The sequence below is a fragment of the Globicephala melas genome, chromosome 1 (assembly GCF_963455315.2).
Source record: "Globicephala melas chromosome 1, mGloMel1.2, whole genome shotgun sequence".
NCBI lineage: Eukaryota > Metazoa > Chordata > Mammalia > Artiodactyla > Delphinidae > Globicephala > Globicephala melas.
The window spans coordinates 109,723,347-109,746,737 of record NC_083314.1 but is presented as its reverse complement, the minus strand read 5'-3'; positions in this window follow the sequence as shown (position 1 = coordinate 109,746,737).

The window sequence follows — 23,391 nt, the reverse complement described above, 5'->3', positions numbered from 1 at the left end:
CTCCAAGAAGGAGGTAACTTAAAATTAGACCCAATTGATTCATCTAAAGAATGTTTCATTTCCTCTAACAGAACAGCCAGGATAACAAAGTTACGAAATTATAATTTTTAGCACCTACATAGAAATGGTCATTGTGATATTGTTTTCTCTTTTTTTTGTTAGCCAACCATCAGGCCCAGTAACTTTGCTTTAGCTTCAGTGAAAGCTTCCGGTACTCATCAGCAGTGATGCGTTGCCCATTTGCTTCCAGCTCCAGGGAGAAATCTCTCAGAGTCCACACCAAGTCTGGAAAGAAGCTCACAAAGTCAGCTGAGTCTTTGGCCTCACGTTTACCAGGTGAGGATTTTGCCCTGATTCAATCTGTCAGTTCTGTCACATAGCTGAGATGCTAACATAGGAAAACTGCAGAAAAGGAGTAGCACCTTTTATGCTGTATTTTCTCCCAAAGCTTATCTAAAATAATTTTTCTTAATTAGTTTATTCATTCATTCCACAATTTATTGAGCAACTGCTATGAACCAGGCACTGTCTTAGAACCAATAACATTGCAATGAGTGGGACAATTCTACCATACACATTCTAGTGAGGGAGATAGATGATAAATGAATAAACAAAAATGTAATAAAATCTGAGTCTTGTTAATAATTGTCTTGAAGGAAAATGAACCCAAGCTAAAGGTTAGAGAATAACTGTGTATGTCTGCATGTTGTACTGGTTTATGTAGTGGTTCAGGTAAATTCATCCTGAGATGATCATTGAGCAGAGATCTGAATGAACTGAGGGAGCCAGCCATGCACTAACTCATTGGAGGAATATTCCTGGCAGAGGAAATAGCTCCTACAAACGCTCAGATAGGAAATCACTGAGTGTGTCAAACATATAGCAGGGAGACCAGCATGGCTAGGGCAGAAGTCCTAGAATGGATAGGGTCCAGACTATGTCAGCCCTGTAGGCCATAGAGAGTGTTTGAATTTTAATCTAAATTTAATGGGAAGCTATTGAGAAGCTTTGAGCTGAGAGGGGATATGACCTGATGTTTGTTTTTAAAAGATCATTCTGGCTGGTGTTGTATCTGTAAGAGACAAGAGTATAAGCAGAGAGAAGCATTAGGCAGTTAAGAGGTAACCCAGAGGAGAGAGGATGGAAGTTTAGACTGGAGTTATCACTGAGGAAGTGGTGGAAATTAGCCAGCCTGGGAAAATACCTATGACAGTGGAGCTGACAGGACTTGTGACTAATAGTTTGCAGGTTATAAAGAAAGGAATCATCCAAGATGAATCCTAAGTTTTTGGGGTTTTTTTTGTTTGTTTGCTTGTTTGCGGTACGCGGGCCTGTCACTGTTGTGATCTCTCCTGTTGCGGAGCACAGGCTCCGGACGCGCAGGCTCAGCAGCCGTGGCTCACGGGTCCAGCCGCTCCGTGGCATGTGGGATCCTCCCGGACCGGGGCACGAACCCGTGTCCCCTGCATTGGCAGGCAGACTCCCAACCACTGCGCCACCAGGGAAGCCCGAATCCTAAGTCTTTGATCCAAAACTGTGATGGTGAAGGAGTGCTTTTGGTCAAAAATATTAAGAGTTCTGTTTTTTGACACGCTAAGTTTCAGTTGTTTCTTATACATCTAAATGGAGACTTGTAACTAGATACACAATTTTGTGCCCGAGAGCAGTGGTCATGATTACTTATACAAATGTTATGGTGATTGACATAACGGTGTTAGTGAACTCCTTGAGGCTAGAAGAGATGGCCTAGGGACTGAGAAAAGAAGAATAGAAACCCAAGAATCAGAGAGCTATAATACTTAGAAGCCAATAAGAGAAAGAAGATGCAACAAAGTAAGCAGAAAAGATATAGCCAATAAGGAAAGTGGAATATTAGGTAACTGTGGTGTTTTAGACACCAAAAGAACCAAGTGGTTCAGAAAAGAAAAAGCCATCAACTTTATCGAACGCTCCTGAGAGGTCAGTGAGTATGAGAGCCAACCATTAGATAGAGGACCATGAAGGTAACCTTGACAAAAGCTAATTTAGGACAATGCTTGAAACTCAGTTTATGGAAATGTTGGAGTTGTTGATAATGACCAGAGCTAAGAATGCAGGAGAGTGGAGGATTAAGATGAGGAGGTGAGGGAACTGAGAGGCCAGAGTGTTAGACGAATGTCTGTTGGGTGTTTTTTTTTTTTTTTTTTTGCGGTACGTGGGACTCTCACTGTTGTGGTCTCTCCCGTTGCGGAGCACAGGCTCCGGACGCGCAGGCTCAGCGGCCATGGCTCACGGACCCAGCTGCTCCGCGGCATGTGGGATCTTCCCGGACCGGGGCACGAACCCGTGTCCCCTGCATCGGCAGGCGGACTCTCAACCACTGCGCCATCAGGGAAGTCCTGTCTGTTGGTTTTTAAAGTCTCTAAGAATACAGTGAACTAGGAGCTAGAATATTTAACAGATGAAAGTTTGTTTACAGGGAAGTGGGTAGATGACTTCGCCAAAGGATAGTGTAGTCTCAGTACATGTGCTTCGGAGGAGTTTCTCTTTTTAATGGGAGAATGAGAAAGTCTCTGGAAGCTGTGATAAAGAACAAGGAGGTTACCTAAGTTTTGTGGGACCTATGACATGCAAGGTGTGGGAGAAAAAAATCACCACTTAAGACCACTTGAGAAGTCTGTGGGGGAAATACTGTCCAGAGAGTATAGATAGAACTCAGTCAGAAGGAACTATTTAGAGATGATGATAAGGATCTAAAGATTTGCTGAATGAGACATGAGTTCTAGAGGATGCTGAGGGCTTGGCAATGGAGATTTGTTGGGAGAGGTCATCAAACATGACTGCAGTTTTGACCCCTGAGCTGGACCCAGGCACCTTACCCTCTCCCCTGTCCTTGGAATGTGCACTCCGCTTGCCTTCCCCATGCTGGAAGTTGCACAAGGACACAGTCTTGAGATAGTAATGGGTGCTGAGACCATCTGGACTGTGTACTGACTGAGCCCAGGTAAGGTCTCTATAGAGACTTTTAAAATTTGGTGGGTGGGTGTGGAAATCTATTTGTCTTCCAGCCACCTAAGACAAGACTTCTAAGTAAATTCCCTTGCTTATTAAACCTGCCACCTGCCAGTCTGATCTGCCATTTTCTTTGGTCTCTCCCTGCCCTCTGGGTACTAAGGTCAGTTTCAGATTACACCCAGGAAGCTCCTGAGGAGATTGTGACCCAACAGGATTAAGTCAGATAGGGCTTGTACAGAGCCTTGTGCAGCTAAGTGTCTAAGGATAATGTGTGACCAGAAAGGCCTGGGCTTCTGGCGGTGATTGAGGTAGACTGGGATGGTGAACATAATGGGATTCATTAAAGAGGGGACTCCGAAATTCTTCTGCAGTTGCCCACAAATGTAACTGGTGACAAAATAAAGCTGTTCTTTCCTAGATTTCATGTTGTCTGGACCACAAAATGGATTCTGCAGCTGGTCCATGGCCTGCTGGTTGATGGTTCCCATGCTGTTGTATAAAAAGGTGCTGCTCAGGAGAATGGCCAGGGCAAAAATTCAGCAGTCATTCTGGTTGTCTCCCTAGAAGTCATTGTAGAAACCACACAGAGTGACTTAGAGCACATGATTTCAATTCAGATGGACAGAGACTGATCCCAGATGTCTCTATTTAACTCCGGAAACTTAGGTTAGTCATTTCCCTATGCAAATTTTTATCCATCTGTACATGAATTTATATAAAAACGTTAAATTCATGGTGTAGTGAAATTTAAATTAGGCATTGTACATAACTGCGTATGACAGTGTAAAGCAAATAAGCACTTGATAGTGGTGGCTATTATGATCATGTAATAGAATTCAAACCTATCTCCTGAACTGAGACTGTGATCCTATTTCTGTTCTCATGACATGTCATGGTGAGGAACTTTTTAGACAATAGTTAAAATATGCCCCTTTAGCAAGAGTAATAATGTATTACAAAGATGTTGTCATCAGATCTTATACTTTGCTTCTCTTACAAATAGCACAGCTGTGGATAACACCATTCCCACCACCTTTCTGGGTTCTCATTCTGAAAAGTCAGATATGTTTGTAAACTGTCTATCAGATTTAGAGACCCCTTCAGTAGCCTCACCAAGACATTTTCCTACAATATGAAAGAAAAATGACTTAAAAAGTCATTAGCCATTATTTTATGGGTTTCAAACCTACCAATGGGCCTTCCTGACCACTCTCAATGCTTATATGTGTGGCCAAGGTATGCAACAATTCTTAAATTAGCCCATCATTCTCATACTCAGTGTTTACTTTTCTCCCATAAGGCTCACTTTGGTTTGCTTCAAATTGGATCTGAGATCAAATCTTGAGCACAGCCAAGTAAATAAAATAAATGAAAATAATACATTAGTATGATATACTTGAAGCACAAATCAAGGAGTGGGAAATAATAATGCAAAGAGGGCTATTGATCTGACATAAATAGGATTTAAAAGATTTATTTTTTACCTTCTCCACATCTCCCAGACCCTCAGTATCAAGCAGAACTAGAGTATGTTCTGGCTTCTTGGGATGAGGCACACACCACATCCAGATGCCCTTCGTGTGAGATTGCACCGTGGAGCCCAGAGAAAAACCTGCAAGGGGGCATGGAGTTAAGAAAGGGTGGAGTTTTAATAGCAGATGGATCTTGAAATTGAGATAATAGTTAACAACATCAAGGTTTAAAGAGACAAATGAAAACATAAACAGTATTGATCTTAACTGCAACCAGAAAAAGAGAGAAATTAGAACATTCAGTACAAACTGAAATATTTATTTTACCTTAAAGATCAGTATAAGCTTGATGTTAATCCACATACATTTTAGTAAATGTTTTATTGTTTATTATTATCTGTATTAATTTTCTTTATTACAACCTTACCCCTTCCAGAAAGGCATATTTATACTTAAAGAGAAAATTAAGGCAAAGTGGTAAGGAAGAGTTGACTCTTATCTTCCAGCACAGAGTAAATGTAAGATGCCCATCACTGTATTGAAAGTTAGCTTTCAATATTCCTCCCAGGTCTCTAACGTCCTCTTTTCGCATCACTGAACTTGATTCTGGGAGTGTAGGTGGACAGAAGGGAATCAGCTGGGCTTTGCTAGTGCCACTCACCCTTGTTCTTCCCAGCCAGCTTGTTCATCAGGTAGGATTTGCCTGTGCAGTAGAGGCCCACGATAGCCACCACCAGAACGGGCTGCTTAATGGCAGACAGGATCTTCACAATTTCTGGATTAACTGACAGTCGCTCATTAATGTTCTCAATAAGGCACTCTGGGCCTGGCATGTGGATCTCTGAGGCCATGTCCAGAGTGCCACCTGATCTGCAAGGGAAGAGATGGGATGGAAAGCAATGTCTAGTCAGTTAGCTGATTGAGAACTTTGCAGTTAGGACTAAAATTTGCTTTTCTCCTTGAACTTTGTTCCTTGTATGTTTTAAAAAGGTCCTGTGGCCTATTTAAGCCTGTCCTATAGACTAGTCTACTGGTTCTTTTTAAAAGTAACTTGATTTTGAAGGAGCTTAGCCTTACACAAATTCATATATACATTGGATACAGAGTTTCCATATTCCATTTCCCCAGCTTCCCCTAATATTAATATCTTATTTAACCATAGACAATGGTTGAAACAGGATTTTAACATTGATACAATACTATTATCTAATCCACACACCTTTTCCCCATGTCACCTGTTTTCCCCCTGATGTCCTTTTCTGATCCAGGATCCAATTCAGGACCCTTCATTGCATTCAGTCATTACCTTTCCTTAGTCTTCTCTCATCATTGACAGGTTCTCATTTTTATTTTGTCTTTCATGACCTTGTCATTTTAGAAGAGTACTGGCCTGTCGTTTTGCAAAATATCCCTCCATTTGGGTTTTTCTCATGATTCCTCATGATCAGGTTGAGGTTATGGGCTTTTGGCAAGAATACTGTGGATGCAATGTTCTGCCAGTCTCAGTGTATCATATCAAGGGATGCATGATGTCCGTAGAACACACTCTGGTGCTGTGATGTTAACTTTGATCACTTGATTTATGTGGTGTCTGCCAGATTTCTCCACTGTAAAGTTACTGTTACCTCCTTGTAATTAAAAAGTACCATTCGGGGAGATATTTTTGAGACTGTGCACATATATTCTCCTTAAAGTTTAATATCATTTTTCTTTTTCTTTTTTTTTTTGCGGTACACGGGCCTCTCACTGTTGTGGCTTCTCCCGTTGCGGAGCACAGGCTCCGGACTCACCAGCCCAGCGGCCACGGCTCACAGGCCCAGCCACTCCGCGGCATGCGGGATCCTCCCGGACTGGGGCACGAACCCGCGTCCCCCGCATCGTCAGGCGGACTCTCAACCACTGCGCCACCAGGGAAGCCCTAATATCATTTTTCAATGCTAATTTTAGCATCCACTAATAGTGATTCTTGCTTGTAACAATTATTACTGTAGTGCTTGTCTGTAGGTGATTTGTACTTGCACCATTCCTTCAACATTTACTAACTGAGGTTCTATTGTAAACAAGAGCTGTTCCTTCTCCTTTATTTATTTTTTTACTCATTCAATTATTTAGTTGTATCAGTATAGACTCACAGGTATTTATTTTATTTTAGTCTATGGGGTTTAATACTTTACTAACATTATGTACTTTTTGCTTAATTTGCCCCAGATTTGTTCATTGAGAACTCCTTTAGCCTGGCTCCTGGGTCTTTTGGGCATGCTTCCATCATATTTTGAGCACTTCCTTACTTTGTGGCACCACAGGGTATTCCTGATCTGTCTTCTATGTTGCCTGCTTCAGCTCTAGAATTGGCCATTTCTCCCAGCAGCCCGGATTCCATTCTTTGGGTAACAGAACTTAGATGCCAAGATATCACACTAGATATGTACATTACTTCTAGGTCCCCTCAGTGGGCCAAGTTAAGAAATGTGTGTATGAATACTAGTATAAGTGTACATAAATCTATATTTATCTATTTATTTCTGTATAAAATCTTAATTTCCTGCTCATGTTTCTAATTCCAATTCAACACAACAGGAATTATTCAAGCTTTTCCCCTCTCTTTAAACTCCTTACTCTGATTATGAGAGCCCCGGCCCTAATTATCCATAATAAATTTGCTTAAAGCGCCCCGGCCCTAATTATCCATAATAAATTTGCTTATGTGCTCAATCCTAGTATATGCATAAAGTATCAATAGTTTCAAAATTGCTAATCTATGCCTCTGTGATAAATAAATTTACTAACTAAAGTACATTATTAGGATCCAGTGGTTTTTGTCTTTAGCCTGATATATATATATATATATATATATATATAGTCAAAACACTGTATTCCGAAATTCTTAGATTTGTTCTTTCCTTTCTCCTCCTCTTCAGCATAGTTATTCATTTGTAATGCAGTCACTTTCATTTGTTACTGTTTATGTTTCATTTAGGCCTCCCCCAAGTCTTGGTTAATTTTAAGTATGTGTTTATTTTTTGAGTATGTAAAATATTACATGGGTCTAAGAGTCAGAGTTTTCCGAAAAGGTGTACTCAGAGAAATGTCACTTCTTCATCTGACCACTCCATTCCCATCCTACCTTTCTATTTTTACTACCCAATTCTCACCCATCCTCTGTGAATAAGTACCCATTCTCATTAGTTTCTGGTTGATACTTCCTAGTTATCCTTTTCATAAATGAGCAGATATATTTTCTTATTCACATTTTCTAGCAGGAAAGATCGCATGGTATAGATATATGGAAATTGCTCTATATCACTTCATAAAAAGCTTTCTCATTCTTTTTGACAGGTGCCTACTCCATTAAGTGCATATACCATAGTTTATTTAACCACTCTCCTACGTGTGGGCATTTAGATTGCTTCCAATTTTTTTCAGTTATAATGCTGCAATGAATAACCCTGCTAACTTTGTGTGTATTTATTTTCATATTGTTGCAACTGTTTCTTCTGAATAGATTCCTAGAAATGGGGTTGCTCAGTCAAAAGGTAAGAGTATATACTTTTGTTATATATTGCCAAATGCTTTTCCAGAAGAAGGGTATACCAGACTGCACTTCTACCAGCTCATCTTGTATCCCATTTCCAGAAAATGGAGGTTCTTTCCCTCTGTGCCTCACATCTTCTGACTTCATTACAAAACTTCCTTTCAAAGCTTTTCACCTTCACATTTCCATCCTTGGACTGAACACCCTGAGCTGTCTGAGCTCAGGCATATACAATAGGCAGGCTGCATCTGGAGCATGTTGTGTCAAACTTATTTATGTAATGTGGAACACACGCCATCCTAACCCAGTCCTGGACCTGGTCTCTCCCAAGTCTGTTCCTGTGCACAGTCTGGGACTCAGGTTCCCCAGTGGCTTCTTCCTCTCCCAGGCAGGCACCCCTGCAGCTCCCACAGCCCGTCCTGTCTACTCACTCACTGGTTCTTAGTCCTTGATCTGCGTCTGCTTTCACAGGTTTTTCACCCAAGGCTGATATCTCTAATCTGAATCTGACTCTTGATGACAAATTGAAATTGTAACGGAGTAATCATAGTTCAGACATAACAAAACTGAAGTCGGGCGGCCATTGAGGATCTAGTCTCAGGCAAATCCCTGTACCACGGAGAACCTGAATTTTCTCTGAACTGTATCAAACAAGGACACCAGCAGCCGTATTTGGGGTAACATCTGCCAGCTGCAAATTTATGTCTCAAGGCGCTCCCTTGGAACTATACAAGCATTTCAGACCCCAACCGTTGTTGCTTAACAAAGGTCCTTACTTTTTGCCAGCGCCAATTATAATTCTTGACAAAGAACTCATGTAAATAACTATGGTGTTACAGTTTTGAATTTTATAAACTTCTATTTTGTAGTCAGGAGGAACACAATTTAAATGCTTCTTGAATCTGTGTCTCCCAGGCTGAAGTCCTAAGAAACTTCAGATAAACACCACTTATTTTCAATCAAGTCACAGTTTCTGAAATTTTGATCAACACTCTGTTTATATATTTACTCAATTATGTTATCAGATTTTAACTTCTTTGTGTTTAAAGATTGATTCCTTATTATCTGCACATATAGCAACTTGCATATTGCTTTTAATTATCTCAGGTAATGAAGCTACCACTATGAAGCATTATCTTATAAATCAAAGCTTGTTTTCTCTCTGAACTCTGCTCTATATATTTATTCACATGATTTTATTTATTTATTTATTTGAATTTTTGAATATATGAATTTTATTTTATTTTTTATACAGCAGGTTCTTATTAGTTATCCATTTTATACATATTAGTGTATACATGTCAATCCCAATCACTCAATTCATCACACCACCACCCCCACCCTGCCGCATTGCCCCCTTGGTGTCCATACATTTGTTCTCTACATCTGTGTCTCAATTCCTGCCCTGAAAATCGGTTCATCTGTACCATTTTTCTAGGTTCCACATATATGTGTTAATATATGATATTTGTTTTTCTCTTTCTGATTTACTTCACTCTGTATGACAGTCTCTAGATCCATCCATGTCTCTACAAATGACCCAATTTTGGTCCTTTTTGTGGCTGAGTAATATTCCATTGTATATGTACCACATCTTCTTTATGCATTCATTTGTCAATGGACACTTAGGTTGCTTCCATGACCTGGCTATTGTAAAGAGTGCTGCAATGAACATTGGGATGCATGTGTCTTTTTGAATCATGGTTTTCTCTGGATATATGCTGAGTAGTGGGATTGTTGGGTCATATGGTAATTCTATATATAGTTTTTTAAGGACCCTCCAAACTGTTCTCCATAGTGGCTGTATCAATTTACATTCCCACCAACAGTGCAAGAGGGTTCCCTTTTCTCCACACCCTCTCCAGCATTTGTTGTTTGTAGATTTTCTGATGATGACCATTCTAACTGGTGTGAGGTGATACCTCATGGTGGTTTTGATTTGCATTTCTCTAATAATTAGTGATGTTGAGCAGCTTTTCATGTGCTTGGCCATCTGTATGTCTTCTTTGGAGAAATGTCTATTTAGGTCTTCTGCCCATTTTTGGATTGGATTTTTTGTTTTTTTAATACTGAGCTGCAAGAGCTGTTTATATATTTTGGAGATTAATCCCTTGTCTGTTGATTCGCTTGAAATATTTTCTCCCATTCTGAAGGGAGTCTTTTCATCTTGTTTGAAGTTTCCTTTGCAAAAACTTTTAAGTTTCATTGTGTCCCATTTGTTTATTTTTGTTTTTATTTCCATTACTCTAGGAGGTGGATCAAAAAAGATCTTGCTGTGATTTATGTCAAAGAGTGTTCTTCCTATGTTTTCCTCTAAGAGTCTTATAGTGTCTGGACTTACATTTAGGTCTCTAATCCATTTTGAGTTTATTTTTGTGTATGGTGTTAGGGAGTGTTCTAATTTCAGTCTTTTACATGTAGCTGTCCAGTTTTCCCAGCACCACTTGTTGAATAGACTGTCTTCTCTCCATTGTATATCCTTGCCTCCTTTGTCATAGATTAGTTGACCATAGGTGTGTGGGTTTATCTCTGGGCTTTGTATCCTGTTCCATTGATCTATATTTCTGCTTTTGTGCCAGTACCATATGGTCTTGATTACTATAGTTTTGTAGTATAGTCTGAAGTCATGGAGTCTGATTCCTCCAGCTCTGTTTTTTTCCCTCAAGACTGCTTTGGCTATTCAGTCTTTTGTGTCTCCATACAACTTTTAAGACTTCTTGTTCTAGTTCTGTAAAAAATGCCATTGGTAATTTGATAGAGATTGCATTGAATATGTAGACTGCTTTGGGTAGTATAGTCATTTTCACAATATTGATTCTTGCAATCCAAGAACAGGTATATCTCTCCATCTGTTAGTATCATCTTTAATTTCTTTCATCAGTGTCTTATAGTTTTCTGCATACAGGTCTTTTGTCTTCCTAGGTAGGTTTATGCCTAGGTATTTTATTCTTTTTGTTGCAATGGTAAATGGGAGTCTTTCCTTAATTTCTCTTTCAGATTTTTCATCATTAGTGTATAGGAATGCAAGAGATTTCTGTGCATTAATTTTGTATCCTGCAACTTTACCAAATTCATTGATTAGCTCTTGTAGTTTTCTGGTGACATCTTTAGGATTCTCTGTGTATAGTATCATGTCATCTGCAAACAGTGACAATTTTACTTCTTCTTTTCCAATTTGTATTCCTTTTATTTCTTTTTCTTCTCTGATTGCGTGGCTAGGACTTCCAAAACTATGTTGAGCAACAGTGATGAGAGTGGACATCCTTGTCTCATTCCTGATCTTAGAGGAAGTGCTTTCAGTTTTTCACCATTGAGAATGATGTTTGCTGTGGGTTTGTTGTATATGGCCTTTATTATGTTGAGGTAGTTTCCCTCTATGCCCACTTTCTAGAGAGTTTTTATCATAAATGGGTGTTGAATTTTGTCAAAAGATTTTCTGAATCTGTTGAGATGATCATATGGTTTTTATTCTTCCGTTTGTTAATATGGTGTATCACATTGATTGATTTGCGTATATTGAAGAACCCTTCCATCCCTGGGATAAATCCCACTTGATCATGGTGTATGATCCTTTTAATGTGTTGTTGGATTCTATTTGCTATTATTTTGTCGAGGATTTTTGCATCTGTGTTCATCAGTGATATTGGTCTGTAATTTTCTTTTTTTGTAGTATCTTTGTCTGCTTTTGGTATCAGGGTGATGGTGGCCTCATAAAATGAGTATGGGAGTGTTCCTTCCTCTGAAATTCTTTGGAAGAGTTTGAGAAGGATGGGTGTTAGCTCTTCTCTAAATGTTTGATAGAATTCACCTGTGAAGCCCTCTGGTCCTGGACTTTAGTTTGTTGGAAGATTTTTAATCACAGTTTCAATTTCATTACTTGTGCTTGGTCTGTTCATATTTTCTATTTCTTCCTGGTTCAGTCTTGGAAGGTTATACCTTTCTAAGAATTTGTCCATTTCTTCCAGATTGTCCATTTTATTGACATGGAGTTGCTTGTAGTAGTCTCTTAGGCTGCTTTGTATTTCCGTGGTATCTGTTGTAACTTCTTCTTTTTCATTTCTAATTTTACTGATTTGAGTCCTCTCCCTCCTTTTCTTGATGAGTCTGGCTAATGGTTTATCAATTTTGTTTATCTTCTCAAAGAACCAGCTTTTAATTGTATTGATCTTTGCTAGTGTATTCTTTGTTTCTATTTCATTTATTTCTGCTCTGATCTCTATGTCTTTCCTTCTGCTAACTTTGGGTTTTGTTTGTTATTTTTTCTCTAGTTCCTTTAGGTGTAAGGTTTGATAGTTTATTTGAGATTTTTCTTGTTTCTTGAGGTAGGCTTGTATTGTTATAAACTTCCCTCTTAGAGAAACTGCTTTTGCTGAATCCCATAGGTTTTGGATCATCGTGTTTTCATTGTCATTTGCCTCTAGGTATTTTTTGATTTCCTCTTTGATTTCTTCAGTGACCTCTTGGTTATTTAGTAATGTAGTGTTTAGACTCCATGTGTTTGTATTTTTTACATTTTTTTCCCCTGTAACTGATTTCTAATCTCATAGCATTGTGGTCAGAAAAGATGCTTGATATGATTTCAATTTTCTTAAATTTACTGAGGTTTGATTTGTGACCCAAGATGTGATCTATCTTGGAGAATGTTCCATGCACACTTGAGAAGAAAGTCTAATCTGCTGTTTTTGGATGGAATGTCTTATAAATATCAATTCAATCTATCTGTTCTATTGTGTCATTTAAAGCTTGTGTTTCCTTATTAATTTTCTGTTTGGATGATCTGTCCATTGGTGTAAGTGAGGTGTTAAAGTCCCTCACTATTATTGTGTTACTGTCAATTTCCTCTTTTATAGCTGTTAGCAGTTGCCTTATGTATTGAGGTGCCCCTATGTTGGGTGCATATATATTTATAATTATTATATCTTCTTCTTGGTTTGATCCCTTGATCGTGATGTAGTGCCCTTCCTTGTCTCTTGTAACATTCTTTATTTTAAAGTCTATTTTGTCTGATATGACTATTGCTACTCCAGCTTTATTTTGATTTCCATTTGGATGGAATATCTTTTTCCATCCCTTCACTTTCAGTCTGTATGTGTCCCTAGGTCTGAAGTGGGTCTCTTGTAGACAGCATATATATGGGTCTTATTTTTGCATCCATTCAGCGAGCCTGTGTCTTTTGGTTGGAGCATTTAATCCATTCACTTTTAAGGTAATTATCAATATGTATGTTCCTATTACTATTTTTTAATTGTTTTGGGTTTGTTTTTGTAGGTCCTTTTCTTCTCTTGTGTTTCCCACTTAGAGATGTTCCTTTAGCATTTGTTGTAGAGCTGGTTTGGTGGTGCTGAATTCTCTTAGCTTTTGCTTGTCTGTAAAGCTTTTGATCTCTCCATCGAATCTGAATGAGATCCTTGCTGGGTAAAGTAATCTTGGTTGTAGGTTCTTACCTTTCATCACTTTAAATATGTCATGCTACTCCCTTCTGTTTTGTAGTTTCTGCTGGGTAATCAGCTGTTAACCTTATGCGAGTTCCCTCATATGTTATATGTCATTTTTCCCCTGCTGCTTTCAATAATTTTTCTTTGTCTTTAATTTTTGCCAATTTGATTACTATGTGTTTCAGTGTGTTTCTCCTTGGGTTTATGCTGCCTGGGACTCTCTGTACTTCCTGGACTTGGGTGTCTATTTCCTTTCCCATGTTAGGGAAGTTTTCCACTATGCTGTCTTCAAATATTTTCTCAGGTCCTTTCTCTCTTCTCCTTCTGGGAACCCTATAATGCGAATGTTGTTGCATTTAATGTTGTCCCAGTGGTCTCTTAGGCTGTCTTCATTTCTTTTCATTCTTTTTTCTTTATTCTGTTCCACAGCAGTGAATTCCACCATTCTGTCTTCCAGGTCACTTATCCGTTCTTCTGCCTCAGTTATTCTGCTATTGATTCCTTCTAGTCTATTTTTCATTTCAGTTATTGTATTGTTCATCTCTGTTTGTTTGTTCTTTAATTCTTCTAGGTTTTTATTAAACATTTCTTGCATCTTCTTGATCTTTGCCTCCATTCTTTATCCGAGGTCCTGGATCATCTTCACTATCATTATTCTGAATTCTTTTTCTGGAAGGTTGCCTATCTCCACTTCATTTAGTTGTTTTTCTGGGGTTTTATCTTGTTCCTTTATCTGGTACATAGCCTTCCGCCTTTTCATCTTGTCTGTCTTTTTGTGAATGTGGTTTTGTTCCACAGGCTGCAGGATTGTAGGTCTTCTTCCTTCTGCTGTCTGTGGTCTGGTGGATGAGGCTATCTAAGAGGCTTGTGCAAGTTTCCTGATGGGAGTGACTGGTGGTGGTTAGAGCTGGGTGTTGCTCTGGTGAGCAGAGCTCAATAAAACTTTACTCCCCTTGTCTGGTGATGGGTGGGGCTGGCTTCCCTCCCTGGTGGTTATTTGGTCTGAGGCGACCCAACACTGGAGCCTACCCGGCTCTTTGGTGGGGCTAATGGCGGACTCTGGGAGGGCTCACGCCAAGGAGTACTTCCCAGAACTTCTGCTGCCAGTGTCCTTGTCCTCACGGTGAGCCACAGTGACACACACACACACCCGCCGCCACTGCAGGAGACCCTCCAACACCAGTGGGTAGATCTGGTTCAGTCTCCTATGGGGTTACCACTCCTTCCCCTGGGTCCCGATACGTACACTACTTTGTGTGTGCCCTCCAAGAGTGGAGCCTCTGTTTCCCCCAGTCCTGTCAAAGTCCTTCAATCAAATCCCACTAGCCTTTAAAGTCTGATTCTCTAGGAATTCCTCCTCCCATTGCTGGACTCCCAGGTTGGGAAGCCTGATGTGGGGCTCAGAACCTTCACTCCAGTGGGTAGACTTCTGTGGTATAAGTGTTCTCCAGTTTGTGAGTCACCCACCCAGCAGTTATGGGATTTGATTTTATTGTGATTGTGCCCCTCCTACCATCTCATTGTGGCTTCTCATTTGTCTTTAGATGTGAGGTATCTTTTTTGGTGAGTTCCAGTGTCTCCCTGTTGATGATTGTTCAGCAGTTAGTTGTGATTCCAGTGCTCTTGCAAGAGGGAGTGAGAGCACGTCCTTCTACTCTGCCATCTTGGACCAATCTATTCACATGATTTTAATCATGACCTCTTTAACCAGGGCTTGATAATTTGATAATTTTGATAATTTTATAAAGTTAAAAGAAATGAAAGTCTTCTTTTAGTAATGCCCTATCATTATCTTTTTAACTTCAGTGTCTCAATCCCTGTAACTTGAAATGTTTATGATAAAACATTTGTTAACTTTTTGAGATACTAGCAAATGCAGAATACAGGCATGCCAGTTTTTATTCTTATCCTGTAAGAAAGCACTTCCACTTCCACTATGGTTGATTATTTCTAACTTGCTCTGGCTGAGGGCTTAGATCTAATAAGATGCCAGTCTTGCCTGCTATCTTGCTTCCCATCGCTTCAGGGGATAATGGCCAACAAAAAGCCTTTTTTCCTATGATCAGGACCTGTTTCCTTTTACAACAATGGCTCACTAGGACTGCCACAAGAAGATAGTCTGTCCGATTTTATAACATGAGGCATAGCACTTTTATAAAAGGGGAATCAATGATTGTCTCAGAAAAAGTGGCTGCACAAAGATTTCATAAGCTCCCAAATTACAATAATGTGTTGCCTTTTTTGTAGACCCCAACTTCTATTTACCTAGAACTAGAAAAGTTTGCAATAATGAAAGAAATGAAGTCTGAGCTTTATTAAGTGGGTTTTATCAAAGATAAGGTATTGGGCTTCCCTGGTGGCACAGTGGTTGAGAGTCCGCCTGCCGATGCAGGGGACACGGGTTCGTGCCCCGGTCTGGGAGGATCGCACATGTTGCGGAGCGGCTGGGCCCGTGAGCCATGGCCGCTGAGCCTGCACGTCTGGCGCCTGTGCTCCGCAACGGGAGAGGTCACAACAGTGAGAGGCCTGCGTACCACAAAAAAAAAAAAAAAAAAAAAAAAAGATAAGGTACTTTAAGAAAGTGTCAAGAAAGAAATAATGTTGAAACATTCCTGGTTCTCAGTTTAGACTCTACCTCTGCTGGAACCTAATTCGACACAGAGCTGCAGCAGTGGGCACTTAAAGGACAGCCTGCTGCCCCAAATCAGACTTTCATATGAACTCATTTGCCAGATCAGGCTCAGCTGCAGCCTGTCTTGGGCTGGTCATTTTAGAGAACATTTACTGCCTCTTATAAATCTCTTCCCACCCAGCCTCAATTTTAGCTGGTGGAGAGATCCTTTAGAGGTGAGAAGAAAGCAGCTTCAATTGGAAAGTTAGAAGTGTCATCCTCTTCGTTTTTTATCAGAGTTTAGCTTCACTGATTTCACTTTTCTCTCTCACTAGCAATTTGGATTTGACTTTATTCCTCCAATGTCCTGAGACTTTCCAGATTTTCTTCTGAGACCTAAGGATAAAAATCAAAACTAGCAGGCGACATCTGCAAAGAAATAGACTGAAATGAAACTGAGAGTCCAAGGCTATCACTCAGCAGAGGAATCACTGAGAGCTATGCTAGTGAGAGAGTTTGACGTGATTTCTCAACTGGAAACTTTATTTTTTTTTAATTATAATAGCCATTTTTATATTTGACAATTTGTTGGTATTTATTTGTGTTTGACATTTGACTGACGTTTTTTAAATTTGGAAATACTTAAGAAATACTAATTACAGTTTTGATTTGTTATTTAATTATCAGTAAAGTTATATGAATATGACAGTTATATTCATATCATTAATCTATTTTTCCACTTGTTTGTCTTCTTTATTGGTTTATTTGTTTCTTTATAGACCTTTACACAGATGTAGAGAACAAATGTATGGATACCAAGGGGGAAAGGGAGGGTGGGTGGGATGAATTGGGAGATTGGGATTGACACATATACACTATTGATACTATGTATACAATAGACAACTAATGAGAACATACTGTATAGCACAGGGAACTCTACTTAATGCACTGTGGTGACCTAAACGGGAAGGAAATCCAAAAAAGAGGGGATATATGTATATGCATTGCGGTTTCATTTTGCTGTACAGTAGAAACTAACATTGTAAAGCACTTGTACTCCAATAAAAATTAATTAAAAAAATAAAATGTTGTTAGGGCAAAAGGAAACATAAACAAAGTTAAAAAGGAAACAACTGAGAAAAAATATTTGCAATCTAGATAACAAAGAGTAAATTTCAACTGGAAGCTTTAACTTCTATTATTAGAAGACATTTTAGAGACCGCTTATAATAAAAATGAAAGAAAGGTCCATTGGATCAATTAAAATAATGTTATTTGCTTCATGTTTGGGGCCAGTTTGAAAATTATTAGGATGAGAAAACCTAATATAATAATTTTCTAGGTCAGGTTAGACTCAATCACAGTGGAGCTTGTTACTCATGTTTAGTGAGTGAGGACTGTAAGTTCTTTGAGGGAATGACTATGTCATACATTTTGGAATTCTCTTTACCTAACCCAGGTACTGGCACTTAGTGCTCAATAAATAATAAAAAATAATGAGGATAGATTCCATTTTTTTGCACACTTGATTCATACCCAGTGACAACTTCTTTACAGAGATTAGCCCCTCTGAGTCTTATTACAAATGCTTTTACCACAATATTAGAGCGGTTTAATAATTTGTTAAAATCACAAGGCACTAAGTATGATTTGAACCCCAAAAGTTTTCTCCAGAACCCATGCTATCAACCACCTCACTTAATACCTCTGTGTTTGCTGAGTGAACAATAATAACAGTAATGTTTCTTATTTATCAATTGCTTCCCAGGCCAAACTCTTTACATATATAATTTGAGACTCATAATAATGCTTTATGATATGGGTAATTATTATCCCCACTGTCCCAGGAGGAAAAGAATCAGGAGGTAAGAAATATGTCGACCTAAATGTTCTTTGTTCAGTTTAAAGGATTATGTACCCTACAAATGTTGAGTGCAGTGTTCTATGGATATTTAATAGAACTCAACAGAATTCAGTGGAATTCCTTTCTTTGCTCTTCATTCCATTCTCTGTCTCTGAGTTTCTATCTGGGTATATATACAAATATATACCAATATAATATAAATATGAATAAAAGTAATCTTTACCTGAAATGGGACATACTCTTTAGTTGAAGAGAGAGTTACATAATAAAGTACTAAATGGGAAGATTAGAATCGGTGGGAATAAGAAGGGCGAGTGTGGACTGAAAAAATTGTAATGCTAAAGCTATAGTGGATGCCCATCTAAAATATTATCTCAGACTTATGGTTAAGCGTTGTGCCCCAACCGGGAGCAGAAGGACCATCCAGGGAACATTTAGAACTGTTACAGGCAGAAATGATGAGTTTTTAAATGAATGGGCCTGGGTCAATGAATACCCATAAGGAAAAACAAGGAAATGACTTCTACCTCATACCATACACAAAAAGCAAGTCAGCGAGATTGTGGGATTCAAAATAAAAGGCAAAACAATAAAGTCTCTAGAAAATAATATGGAAAAATATTTTCAAGTGTTTGAGGCTAGGGAAAGATTTTTTTAGGACACAAAATGTTCTAAACATAATTGTAAAGACTGACGGATTTGACTATATAAAATTAAGTTGTTTATCATAAGACACCATTAATAGAGGAAAAAGGCAAAGCACGCATGTGAGAAGACATACATAAATGATAAATGACCATATATAAATATATAAATAACTATATAAATAACTTCTATAATGATAGGTACTCAATAGAAAAAAGGATAGGATACTTAGACTCTGCAAAAAGAAGATATCCAACTGATCATAAACATTAGAAAAGGGTCTAGTATCATAAATCATAAGAGAAATCAAGTGAGCATCACTAGGATATTGTTGTTCACACCTACCACAATGGCTTAAATTAACAATACTGATGATTGCAAATGTAGACTAATATATGGAGCAACTGGAATGCTCAGACATTGCTCCTGCGTAAATTTAGTACAACCACTAGGGTAGCCTTTGATTTTGATATTGATGGCACCAGGAGATGTCTCCTGGTGCTTATGCCCTTGTGTAGTCCCCTCCACATTAAATACAGGCTTGGTCTTGTGACTTGACAATGATACATCAGCAGATATGGCCCAGAGTTGTTTAAGTCTCCTGAATGGAGACTTGTGCTTTTGGAGTTGAGCCTCTATAAAGATCAGGCTAGACCACTGAATGATGAAAATTCCATGTAAAGAGATTGGTTTCTGTCTTCCAACAATCACCACCAAGACCCCATAGATGTGGATGAGTCCACCTTGTATCCTCGACCTCCAGCTATTCACCAGTAGAAGGTAATAGCTACATGAGGGTAGCAGGTGAGTCTAGCAGAACAATTCACCCAATTCACAAATTTGTAAGAAATAAAATAATTGTTGTTTTGAGCCACTAGGATTTGAGTGTTTATTATACAGCAATAGAAAATGGAGTCAACCACTCTGGAAAACTGGCTGGCATTATATACTAAAGTTGAATATAAGTACTCTATGGACTTGACCATTTCACTCCTAAGTACATTACTATCAGAAATATATGCACATGCATATCAGAGACATATATAGAATGACCGTTTCATAAGTATTTATAATATCGCCAAACTGAAAATTATCCAAATGTAAATCAACAGTAAAATGGATAAGTGGTATGTCTGCACAATGGAATGTCTTATAGCCATGAAAATGACCATACTACACTTATACCCAATACTGAAAATTAATCTCCAGATTGTCATGAGTGAGAGGAGTTGGACCCAATAATATTCATTCCATTTATGTGAAGTTCACAAACAAGCAAATCTAATCTCTGATGTTAAAAGTCAGAAAGTAGTTACTTTAGAACTGGAAGGAGGGGTTATTGATTAGAAGGGGGCACAAGAAGACCTCTGGTGTGTTGGTGCAAAATGAACAGGGTGGTTGTATTCATTTTCTGATATTTCACCTACTGTGTACTTTTGAGCTGAGCAATTTTCTGTTCCTATCTTATACATACACTAACATTTTTTAAAAATGTTATGGGACATGTCTTTACCCTTATAAAAAAGCCAGCTGGGGCCTATTTTATGAATGTGTTCTCCCCACAACAAAGAAAAACAAAATGACTATGCCCTGCCTTGCTTCTTCCCCAATGTCACAGTCATCTGATAATATTTAGACGACTTTGTGAAACAACTGGAAAATGTAAAGCCTAGTCCAAATTAAGTTTCTTACCCGCACTTTCAGGAAAATTGGCTCAGATCCTAAAATGATCGGTCACTGTGTCAACAGAGTTTGGGGCCACATCAACTCTAATCTGAGAGAAACTGGGCAAGGACCCTCCTATCCTACCTGTCTCTTTTCTTGCCTTCTCTAACTTACCCTGATCAATATTTTGCAAATTATAACGTCTATAATTCATCCCTATATTTTTCATGAATGTAAAATTCTGGTCAAAGGTAAATTTGAAACTTTAGTTCCTGTTACTACAAGTGAGATTGAAAATGAAAGTAGGTCAGGGCTGCTTTGAAATAGGGCTAATGCTGAGAAATCACTTGTTGCTTCTCCTGACCAGTACAATCTGTTGTTTTTATCAGGCAACCAAAAAATAATTCCAGGAACAGTTGAATCTTCTTGTGAATTGTGTGTAATATAAGGTAAATAAAAGTGAACAACACCTGCTGGAAAAAGCTCATTTCCCTATCTCCTTTTCAGAGGGTTTCTTTGGTAACAAAGAATCAGTGTCTTTTCTCTAAACTTATGAATGTAAATAAAACTCCAGGGTCTAAATAAAACCATTGGCAGCTTTACAAACCAGAGGAGTCTCCAAGTGTTTGGGCTTCACCCCTATTGAAGTATGAACACCCAGAAACCTAGAGCTTCAGGTTTCCTGACAATTGAGAACTTAAAAATGTTTTATTATTCTTTCAGATGAGGGCAATTAACTAGACAGTAGCTACTTCAATTTTCAAGTGAGATTAGGGTGAATTCTTTAAAAGATAGTATAGGAAGTTCAGGATGTCACAGCAAACTGTGCTGCACAGTACTCATGGGAAAACAGGATACCATTGATCCAAGGAAACATGTCACATACTGGCTAAAAACAGTGCAAAAGGATGTTACCTGCTTGGCTATAGAAGAAGTGTGAAATTTTATCCTGACTTTCTAGTCACTTCCAGCCTACCTATATGCATATACTTGGTTCTTTTTACTCAATAATAAAAGTCTTCCTTCTTTTCGAAATTGTTATGGGGAGGATGTTCTCTGTTGATTAAAATTTTAATTCACAACAATATGAAGCAATTGAATTTGCTCTCTACCCCCAAACCTTTTTCCAGATGAACTAAAGTTAATATTCATAATAAATTTGGCATGTTGGTTGAGAATAATTCAATTTATGGTAGGTATAAAATTATTCTATCAATGAAATACTTATAAATCAATAATTAGTATAGAAAAGCCTGGAATAATATATTGTATACTCCAAAATCAACCTTATTTCTCACTAATTGAAGGTATTAGAGATTATTTTTTATTTTTATACATTTCTGAATATTGTGGATTTTTTTCAATGACTACAAATTATTTTATAATAGTAGAAAAACATACCCAACAAAAAGTAATTTTCCTTTTGAAAAAGAAAATCATTTATTCAAGAAATTTTTTTTTGAGTATCACAATCCATTGGTCATTCATTTTTTAGAGAAGTATTTAATAAGCAATGGCGCCATACCTTAATGTTCAACTGTGTACAGACAGGGAGTTATTATATTAAGGTAGATCATGTAGGAAAGATGGCTTGGAATGAGGGATTGTACTGGTCTCCTTGGTTTGGACCAAAACCAGTCTCATTTGTTATAGTTGCACCATCCAATGTTTTTATCCTAGCGGGCAAACAAGAAAACAAATTATTAAATTATCCATGTGGTAATTTAAAGTATTTTTCAATAAGCAGTGTGCTGTGTGCTTCCAATCTGCCTCTGGTTTAAACCTATGGGGTCATTAATGAGCATGTGAATTGCCCTAATCTGGTATCATCACCTTAGGAGTTAGCAGAGGAAGTATTCATTTCTAATTTACAACAAGGAGTTTATTAATTGACATAAGGGTTAGCAGAAATAATGAAGTCATTAGTGTTGAAATTATATGATGGCTACGGAGAAGTGATCAGAACCTGATACCCTGCCAGCTAGGCATATTCCAGGGCTAGAACCTGAGGTCCTGCTTCTCGCCCCAGAGAGAGAATCCTGTCCCTGCCACAGAATCTCACTGCCTCCACCTGGAGATGAATCTTTGCTGCACACAGAGGGACCTCCCCAGGCTGTAGAGAGATTGTTTAAATGCTCTCACCTTCTTGTTATTTTCAAGGTACACATATGTTGCAGAATTTAATCTGAGACTGAGGAGGCCACAAGAACCCACCTGACACTTGCCAGCTCTCCTGAGCTTCCTTAAGCTCTTTCCTGTGTTCTTAGAGGGAGGCCTCCTCTCTCTCTCTTTTTTTTTCTTTTTTGCATTTCTCATAATTTCCTGCCCCTAATCCCTACTTCATCACAGAAGTGTTTCCTTAAGAAATACCCTGTTTTGAGACCAAGCTGACAGGTGAGAAGACAGCATAAGCTGTCTTCAAGCTGAAGATAAGGCTGAGAAGTAAGGAGAGAATTCTAGGAATGGCAGAGCTGCTGACTTAGTGTATAAAATACCACGTGCAAGGATGGTTGAGAAACTGGCTTCCAAAAAATTTGTGCAAAATATACTTGAAATAGATCTTTTATTCCTGCAATGTCAATAATTATTAGTTAGTTTTCAAGTATGTGAGAGGCCTTTTGCCTGGAACCTTTGCTTTGTGTATATAAAATATGACAACAGATGACAACTTATGCTTGAACTTCAAAAAGGGTGAATATTGCTTTCACTCAGCTTCATTGTCCTTTGTCTCACTCTTGACCCCTTTTTAATTGTTAAACATCTCTAATTGCATGTCAACATTCTTGTGTTGAATGTTGCATATTCCATTTACTGGTCATGTATACTGGGCAGATTGATGGGGACACAGCACTTTTCCCCGCCCCTTTATCCCCTTTCTAGACCATCCAGACATGCAGTATGGAGTATATTTCTCTAGATGAGATCAGTGGGCTTCAGGACTTGCTCAACTCTTAGACTTCTCATTCCAGCGTTGGTTGGAGAAACTGCAAGGTTGACTAAGAATTACCTCACCTCCCTCAGGAAAGCAGAGCTGTGCTCCTCCGCCTTTAGAAGCAAAGAAGAAATGAAGACTGATTACAGAGTTGCTGTTTCATGGCTCAATGGATAACGTTCAGATTCTACCATGCTGTCAGCCTGTGTATTATGTGCACTGAGATATTGGTTCTCGTAGA